Source organism: Balaenoptera physalus, assembly GCF_965194825.1.
Source record: "Balaenoptera physalus genome assembly, chromosome: 1".
In the NCBI taxonomy this organism is placed as follows: Eukaryota; Metazoa; Chordata; class Mammalia; order Artiodactyla; family Balaenopteridae; genus Balaenoptera; species Balaenoptera physalus.
Genome location: NC_138882.1, coordinates 171,457,099 through 171,465,283, shown reverse-complemented (window position 1 = coordinate 171,465,283; position 8,185 = coordinate 171,457,099). Strand labels below are relative to the sequence as shown.

At 47.3% G+C, this 8,185-nt stretch overlaps 1 pseudogene across 1 annotated transcript; it reads right to left on the bottom strand.

Moving 5' to 3' along the window:
- Nucleotides 1-3,512: 3,512 nt before the first annotated feature.
- LOC309637350 (methylosome protein WDR77 pseudogene) lies at nucleotides 3,513-8,185 on the bottom strand (annotated as a pseudogene). Its single transcript has one exon. The product of its transcript is annotated as a methylosome protein WDR77 pseudogene (transcript).

Genomic DNA, 8,185 nt, shown 5'->3' with positions numbered 1-8,185 from the left:
TATCTCTCAGGGGTTTTGAGAGGGTTAAATGAGATAGCACATCAAGTCCTTGGGAGCTTTTTATCAAGACTGAAACCTGCGTAGCATCTGGGAGAGATGTGAAACTGCCTTCACCTTACAGATGACAGACTGAGGCTCAGAGAGGTCAGTGAGCAATAAGGCAACTTCCTAGTCGAGGGCCAGGTATGATTGCCAGGCCATGACTCAAGGGTGTGAGAAGTAGCACTTTCTTTTCTTTAGCCCAGGGTTGTGTCTCAGTTGGGGTGGGAGAGGAATGTATGTAAAGCTAAGGCTTGGGTAGGCCCATGTGTTTCCTAGCCATGTATCTGCATGGGTCGCCTTGGTGACACCATTGCCCTTTTTGCTTTTTTTTTTTTTTAATGTTGATTCATTCATTTATTCATTTCTCTTCTGTGCCAGGTGAGCAAAATGGGCATCCTCCCTGTCTCATTAGGAGCGTCTTGTCTCGTGAGGTTCCATCAAGAAAGCATTTCTTTTTTGGTCTTAAGACTCATGCAAGATACCGTCTGTGCCCTGGTTCTGGGTCAGTGATTAGAATTGCACCTTCCCTCCAACAGCTCTGCCAACTGGTCAACTATGTTAATCCTTCAGATCTCAGGGTTTGGTTTTTTTTTTGGTCCTTTTTGCTTTAAATGGCCCTTCCGTGGCCAACATCTCTCTCCACTTCTTCTGGGTCATACTGGAGGGAATAAGACTAGTTCTGCTGAGCTGGGGGGTCACACTGTGGTTTGGGGGTCATTCTGGTAGGTCTCCCTTTGGGGTCTGGCTGCAACGTGCAGGGCCCTCTCAGGGCCCGTGATGTCTCTGCTCTCACCACTGTCTCCATCCTTCCTCCTGTTCCAGCCTGGGGAGGCCTTTAGTCTGCTTAACAGTTTCTCTTGCATGGGAAGCAGGAGAGTAGGAAAAGGGCAAAATATTAGGAGAAAAACAAACAGATCAATTATATCAATACATATTTCTGGAGTGGCTTTTATGTACCAAGCACTGTTCTAGGCCCTGGGGTTGAAGCTATGAGCAAGCAGACAGTTTCTTCTCTCAAGGGGAGCTGGGATGGGCAGACAGTGATGGTCACAATGGCTACCCTTTATGGAGCCTTACTATGTGCCTGTGTCATCTCATTTACTCCTTCCAACAACATAATGACATGTGTTACTATTATCCCCATTTTATAGGTGAGGAAATAGAGGCACAGAGAGGTTCAGTAACTTGCACCAGCTAGTAGATAATAGAGGTAGGATTCTGAGCCAGGCAGTCTGAAAATTAAAGAAGGTCATGGGGTAGAGAAGGGCTGGCCGTGCATCCAGCTGGGGAGGACAATTCTAGCGTTCCTGAGTGAGGAGGTGGGGTTTGAGCTGAGGGCCGCCTGATGGTAAGAGGCAGACATGCCTGGATCTGGGGAATGAACATTCCAGGCAGAGAGAAGAGCAAGTGCAAAGGCTCTGAGGTGAGAATGAACTTGACTTATCAAGGTCTGGAAGGAAAGCCACTGTGGCTGGGAGGTCAGGAGTAAAGGAGAGAAAGTAGCAGGAGGTGAGGGGCGGAGTAGACGGACCCAGATTGACAACATTAAACTCCGTGGGGCAGGGAGGTTGCAGACATCTGGGCTGCTTCCCTTGTGCTGGGCAGGGCCAAACCCTATGCCCATAAACCCCAAGAGGTCATTATCTCCTGCCCCTGGAGGCAGCTGCGGCACCCATGGCTGGGGCCTATTCTAACCTCTCATTGGTCCTGGGACCCTGAGGACTATCCAGGTGCCAAGGGGAAGGGGGCCAAGGGTGGGCTGGGGTGGAGGGCCTGGGGCCCAGAGAAGCCTTATTTCTGATGGGGCACCAGGCAGGAGGTGCTGACCCCTGGGTCAGAGACCTGAGGTCTGTCCCAATGGTGGCAAAGGCATTTTGATTGGAGTCATTAAGATCACTCAGCCTTGATGGCCTGGACTTGAGCCAAGCTGTCCTCATTGGCTCCCCTTGACTTCCTGGCCTGACCTCTCCCACCACCCAATGACAGGAGAGGCCCCTCTGGGGGCACTAATTAGCACCCCCTCTTCTGGATTCCAGGGCTTTCTCCCTGCCCCTAGTCAGGGAAAGAGCTCCTTTCGGAGACCAGCCATTGCCTCTGCCCCCCACACGCACCTTCCCCCACATCCTGGGGGTTCAGCTGAGGCCAGTGCAACCACATTTCCCAGGTCCCCCTGGTCCTTCCTGCCCACGGGGAATTTTCACCCATGTCCCCTCTACTGGGAATGTTCTTTCAACTTCAGTTTACACTGAAAATTCCTCCTACCTTATTCCTCAAGGTATAACAGGTGAATTTCTTCCTTCCTTCCTTTCCATCCTTCCTTCCTTCCTTCCTGTGTTCCTTTCCTCCCTCCCTCCTTCTTTCCTGCCTTCCTTCCTTTCTTTCTCTTTTCCTCCATCCCTCCCTTCCTTACCATCATTCATTCATTTTATTTTTTTTTTTAATAAATTTATTTTACTTTATTTATTTATTTTTGGCTGCGTTGGGTCTTCGTTGCTGTGCGCGGGCTTTCTCTAGTTGCGGCGAGCGGGCGCTACTCTTCATTTTGGTGCGCGGGCTTCTCACTGCGGTGGTTTCTCTTGTTGCGGAGCATGGGCTCTAGGCGCACGGGCTTCAGTAGTTGCAGCATGCAGGGTCAGTAGTTGTGGCTCGTGGGCTTAGTTGCTCTGCGGCATGTGGGATCTTCTCGGACCAGGGATCTGAACCCGTGTCCCCTGCATTACCAGGCAGATTCTCAACCACTGCACCACCAGGGAAGCCCTCATTCATTCATTTTATTCATACATTTTGGGCATTCATTTATTCAGCTTCCAGCAGGCACTGGCGGCACAGAGGGGGTAGGACAGATTCTGAGGTCAAGGAGTGTATTAACCTGTGTGAGAGGCAGAAGGTAAACAAGCAGGACAGGCTACATACATAATGGACGGGTCCCAGTGCAGAATAAAAATGTGAGACCCCTTGTTAAAAAAATCATTAAGAATTTCAAAATGGTGACAGCAGAGCATTAAACCAATCGAAGGGTGCTTCCTAACTAGGGAGCCCTTCTGCAGACTTCGTGTCCCCAGGAAGCTGGTCCCGTGAACGAACGATTCCATCAGACATGTGGTGGCGAGCCTGGGAGTCATCCAGGGGGAGGCGATGTCCACAAATGGCCAAAAGCAGAAGGAGAGAGATGGAAGGACTCATTTTGGAAACTGCACGTTGTCCGGACGTGAAAAGGGGCCAGAGGAGCAGGCAGGGTCCGATGTAAGGGAGCGGGTCTTTATTCCATGGGCAGTGCAGAGCCACCTAAAGTTTTAAACAAGGGTGTGACCAGATTCTTCTTCTGAAAAGATTATGCTGGGACCAAATAAGAAATACAAATAAAAATATATGAAAAATATAAATAATAATACATATAAATGATACAAAAAATAAATGTGAAAAAATTTCCACTTCACTAGTAATCAAACAAATCAAAAGTAATGTTTTTAACTTTTTTTTTTTTTATTGCCACGCTGTGTAGCATGCGGGATCTTAGCTCCCTGACCAGGGATCAAACCCGTGCCCCCTGCAGTGGGAGTGCAGAGTCTTAACCACTGGACCACCAGGGAAGTCCCAAAAGTAAATTTTTTTTATTATCAAAAAGTGTTGTTTACAATATCAAAACTTTGGAAATGACTTTAACCCACACAGATCAGGCTGGTGTCCTTGTCCTCACAGCTCCTGAGAGGTCTGTTGGGGTTCTCCGGGGCACATGGTTGACATGGGAGACATTCCAAGGGGGTTGACTTTATTTGATGATAAGTAATTTCAAACCTAATTTTTGTGTTCAAACAAACATGACAATCACACCACATGGCCACAATAAAAAATATAGACAATGACAAGTGTTGACAAGGATATGAAGCAATTGGAACCCTCACCCATTGCTGATAGGAATGTAAAAGGGTGCAGCAACTTTGGAAGACAGTTTGGCAGTTTTCAAAATGCTAAACAGAGTTACCATATGACCCAGCAATTCAACTCCTAGGTATGTACTCAAGAGAAATAAAAACATACGTCCACACAAAAACTTGTTTATCAATGTTCATAGCAGCATTATTCGTAATAGCCCCAAAGTGGAAGCAATATAAATGTCTGTCAGCTGATGAACAAATAGAATTTTTTAAAATGCTTTATTTGTATAATGTAATGTTATTTGGCAATAAAAAAGAATGAAGTGCTGATACATGCTATGATATGGATGAACCTTAAAAACATTATGTTAAGTGAAAGAAGACTGTTACAAAACGCCACATAATTCCATTATTTGAAATGTTCAGAACAGATAAATTTATAGAGACAGAAAGTAGATTAGTAGTTGTCAGGGGCTGTGGGGAGAGGGGAATGGGGAGTGACTGCTTAACGGGTACAATATTTCTTTTTGGGGTGCTGAAAATGTTCTGGAATTAGATAGTGGTGGTGATCACACAACCTTGTGATTGTTCTAAAACCCACTGAAATGTACACTTTAAAACAAGTGAATTTTATTGTATGTGGAATATATTTCAATAAAGCTGTTTTTTTTTTTGAAAAGAAATCATGAATACAGTAGAGCAAAGAATTAGGGTGACCAGCTGTCCCAGTTTGCCCAAGACTAAAGGTTTTCCGGGGACATGAGACTTTCAGTGCTAAAATCAGAGAAGTCCCAGGCAAAACAGGACAAGTTGGTCACTCTGCATAGAATGCAAACTTTACATTTATTTGAATGATCAAATGTGAGAATTTAAAGATATTTCCTGGTTATATGAGAGGTAAAGCAGGGGGAAAGCTTAAGGAGCACTGACCTAAATGTCCAACAACAGGAGGTAGTTAAATTCATTCATTCATTCATTCCCCACTAGAATGTAAGCTCCACAGGGCCAAGGGTTTTTGTCTGTTTTATTCACTGCTGTACTCTGAGGGCCTAAGACTCTGCCTGGCACACAGTCCATGAATGTTTGGTGAGGAGAGCTGTATGCCAGGTGCCAGCGGTGCATTAGTTCCTCCTGTCCTAGGGCTTAAACTGCCTCGTGGCTAGTTTAATAAGCAGACAAACAAGACACTAGCGGACAGATGAGGGAATAAGATAATTTCAGATAGTGATATATGTCATGAAGAAAATAAAGTGATCGAGTGGATCCCTTTAGGCTGAGTGGTCCCAGGAGCCTTGCTAAGAAGGTGACTTCTGGGGGGGGGGGGACACACCCACTGACAGAGCCATTCTCAATGGTGTTAAGAAAACATCTTTTTTTCCTTTTTTTTAAACAATGAATCAACTTCTTATTTCACTGACCGGGACTTCTGATTCTCTATCTGATGCTGCATTTAAAATCTTCAGGGTCCCCCAAAACAGCATTCAGTTCTTCTTATATCCAGAGACAGGGGCCCAGAGGCAAAAAAGCTCAGGCCCCAGGCTGTTTTCAGGTGGGACAATGGCAGACATTCCTATGCAAGCCTGTGTCAGTTTTTAACTGAAATGCCATTAAGCTCTCCATCCTGAAACTTTTTTCTATGTCATCTGTGGCAGAAATACACTCATCTCTCGTATACATAACTCCATGGGCGTGTGGGGTGGGCATTACACAGGTGCCAGCCAAACTTCTTCTTCAGCCAGAAACTGGACTTCTGGCTCAGTTTAATAGCAAGGAGATGAGCAAAACTGTGGTGAGTGTGCTGGCTCTTCCTCAAGGTGAACTGGGCTGGATGTGAATGGAAGCACATGATAAAGGTGAATTAAGCTCTATAAAAAAATTAAGTTGCTCCTATCTCTATGAGCGGTCTATGAGCTGCTTCCAAGAATCCAGGGATGCCCACATCCCATACCTCATCCAGACAAGGCCAATTCCTCACGCACAGCTACATGGGAAGCATAAAAACCTTTTGTTGGGACTTCCCTCGTGGCCCAGTGGTTGAGACTCCTTGCTTCCAATGCAGGGGTCGTGGGTTTGATCCCTGGACGGGGAACTAAGGTCCCACATGCTGCAGGGCGTGGCCAAAAAACCCCAAAAAACAAAACAAAACAAAGTCTCTCAAATAACGTCTTGCTTTAAAAAAAATCTTCCGTGCAGATGAACCAGTTTGCAAGGCAGAAATGGAGACACAGATGTAGAGAACAAATGTATGGACACCAAGGGGGGAAACCGGGGGTTGGGGTGGAGTGGTGGTGGTGGTGGTGGGATGAACTGGGAGACTGGGATTGACGTATATGCACTAATATGCATAAAATAGAGAACTAATAAGAACCTGCTGTATTAAAAAAAATAAAATTCAAAAAAAAAGGAAAAAAAACTTTCTCTTTAAAAAAAAAATCTTTTATTAACTTTGGGGGGTGGGGATTGGGTCTTGGGAAAGATGTGGGATGGCTTTTTTATTCCCCCTGCCAGCAACAGCTATGTATCTATACACACACTCAGACACACATGCATATCCATGTTCAAGGAAGTTTTTCTTCCCTGACTACAGGACCCCAGAATCCAGCCTGCCCCAGACTGAGAGACAGTGCCTATTAACTGCACAGATCTGACGTATCAACATACTGTATAAGGCTCCTGTGTTGTCTCACAAACTAAGAGGGCAGGGGCAAAGGGAGTGGATACTCACGGGGGATTTGCTTTTTGTCTGAAATCCAACCTACTCGGCAACACTCTTAGGTCCAGGCTCTGGGAGAGGTTCTGTGGGCACGATATGGTAGGTGACCTGATGGTCCCAGCCCACTGGGGTAAGAAGGGAGTGATTTAGCAGGGACAGAGTAGTATCTCTCACAGTCTTTGTGGGCTCGGCTTCTACACCCCTCAGCAATGCCTGAGTCCAGCACAGCAAGTGAGCTGTCTTCACTGACAGAGGCCAGGAAGGGAGCATTGTGTGGGGAGAACACCAGCCCAGTGACACACTGGGAGTGCACAGCTGAGCTGAGGGCACAGCTTGCACTCTTTGTGCCCACAAGGGAGACAGTCCATTCTCATCACCAAAGACAAAGACTTTACTCCACTGAGGATGCCAAGGCTGGGAGGTAGGAAGGTAGCCAGAGGCACTGCAGCCCATCTGTGATGCTGGCTTGGGGCAGTGGATATCCCACAGTGAAATTCTACTGTCCTCACTGCATGAAAGAAACACAGAGTCTTTGTGCAGAGAGGCAGCAACACAGGTGACCTGCCCAGAGTGAGCTCGGTATGAATTCAGAATCATCTACTGAGCAAGGTCCCAAACCTTGATGCAGAAGTCTTTGCTACCACCAACCGCTTGTGTGCCAGAGACTGGGACACTGCAGACACGATGTTATGGTGCTCATACTTGCAGAACTTGCTGTCAATGAGTGTCTCATTCTCATCCAGCTCCCACAATTCAACAGCACCTGAATTGGAAGCCATTAGGATACCTCTGTCCCCTACCCAAGTGAGGTCATCCACTCCAGCCTCTGTCTGGACTCCAGCGGAGCAAAAATCTTCCTTGCGGACAGCACAATGGTCCCTAAAAGGCCAGAGGGAGCCAGCCCAGCAGAGGCCACTCAAGCTGGAAACCGTTAGCAGGAATGCCCCGATAGCACACCGCCTCCAACTGATGCTCCATATAGGCGGGTGCATTAGGGGGATGGTTCCATTCCCCGCTGCCAGGGGCACAAGTTGGGGGTGGGGTTTCCTTCCAAATCTCCATGGTTCCAACTCCAACCTGGCCCCAAACTGGACGCCCGCCAGAGATTCAGCTCCGCCAGCCCCCACGTGGTCTCTCCTCAGGAAAACATCTTAATGGCCAGGAAAATGTTCATGGTGAAATGGTACCCTTATGTTCATAGCAGCACTATTCACAGTAGCCAAGACATGGAAACAACCTAAATGTCCATCAACAGATGAATGAGGGCTTCCCTGGTGGCGCAGTGGTTGAGAGTCTGCCTGCCAATGCAGGGGACACGGGTTCGAGCCCTGGTCTGGGAGGATCCCACATGCCTCGGAGCAACTGGGCCCGTGAGCCACAATTGCTGAGCCTGCGCGTCTGGAGCCTGTGCTCCGCAACAAGAGAGGCCGCGACAGTGAGGGGCCCGCGCACCGCGATGAAGAGTGGCCCCCGCTCGCCGCAACTAGAGAAAGCCCTCGCACAGAAACGAAGACCCAGCACAGCCATAAATAAATAAATAAATAAATAAATTTAA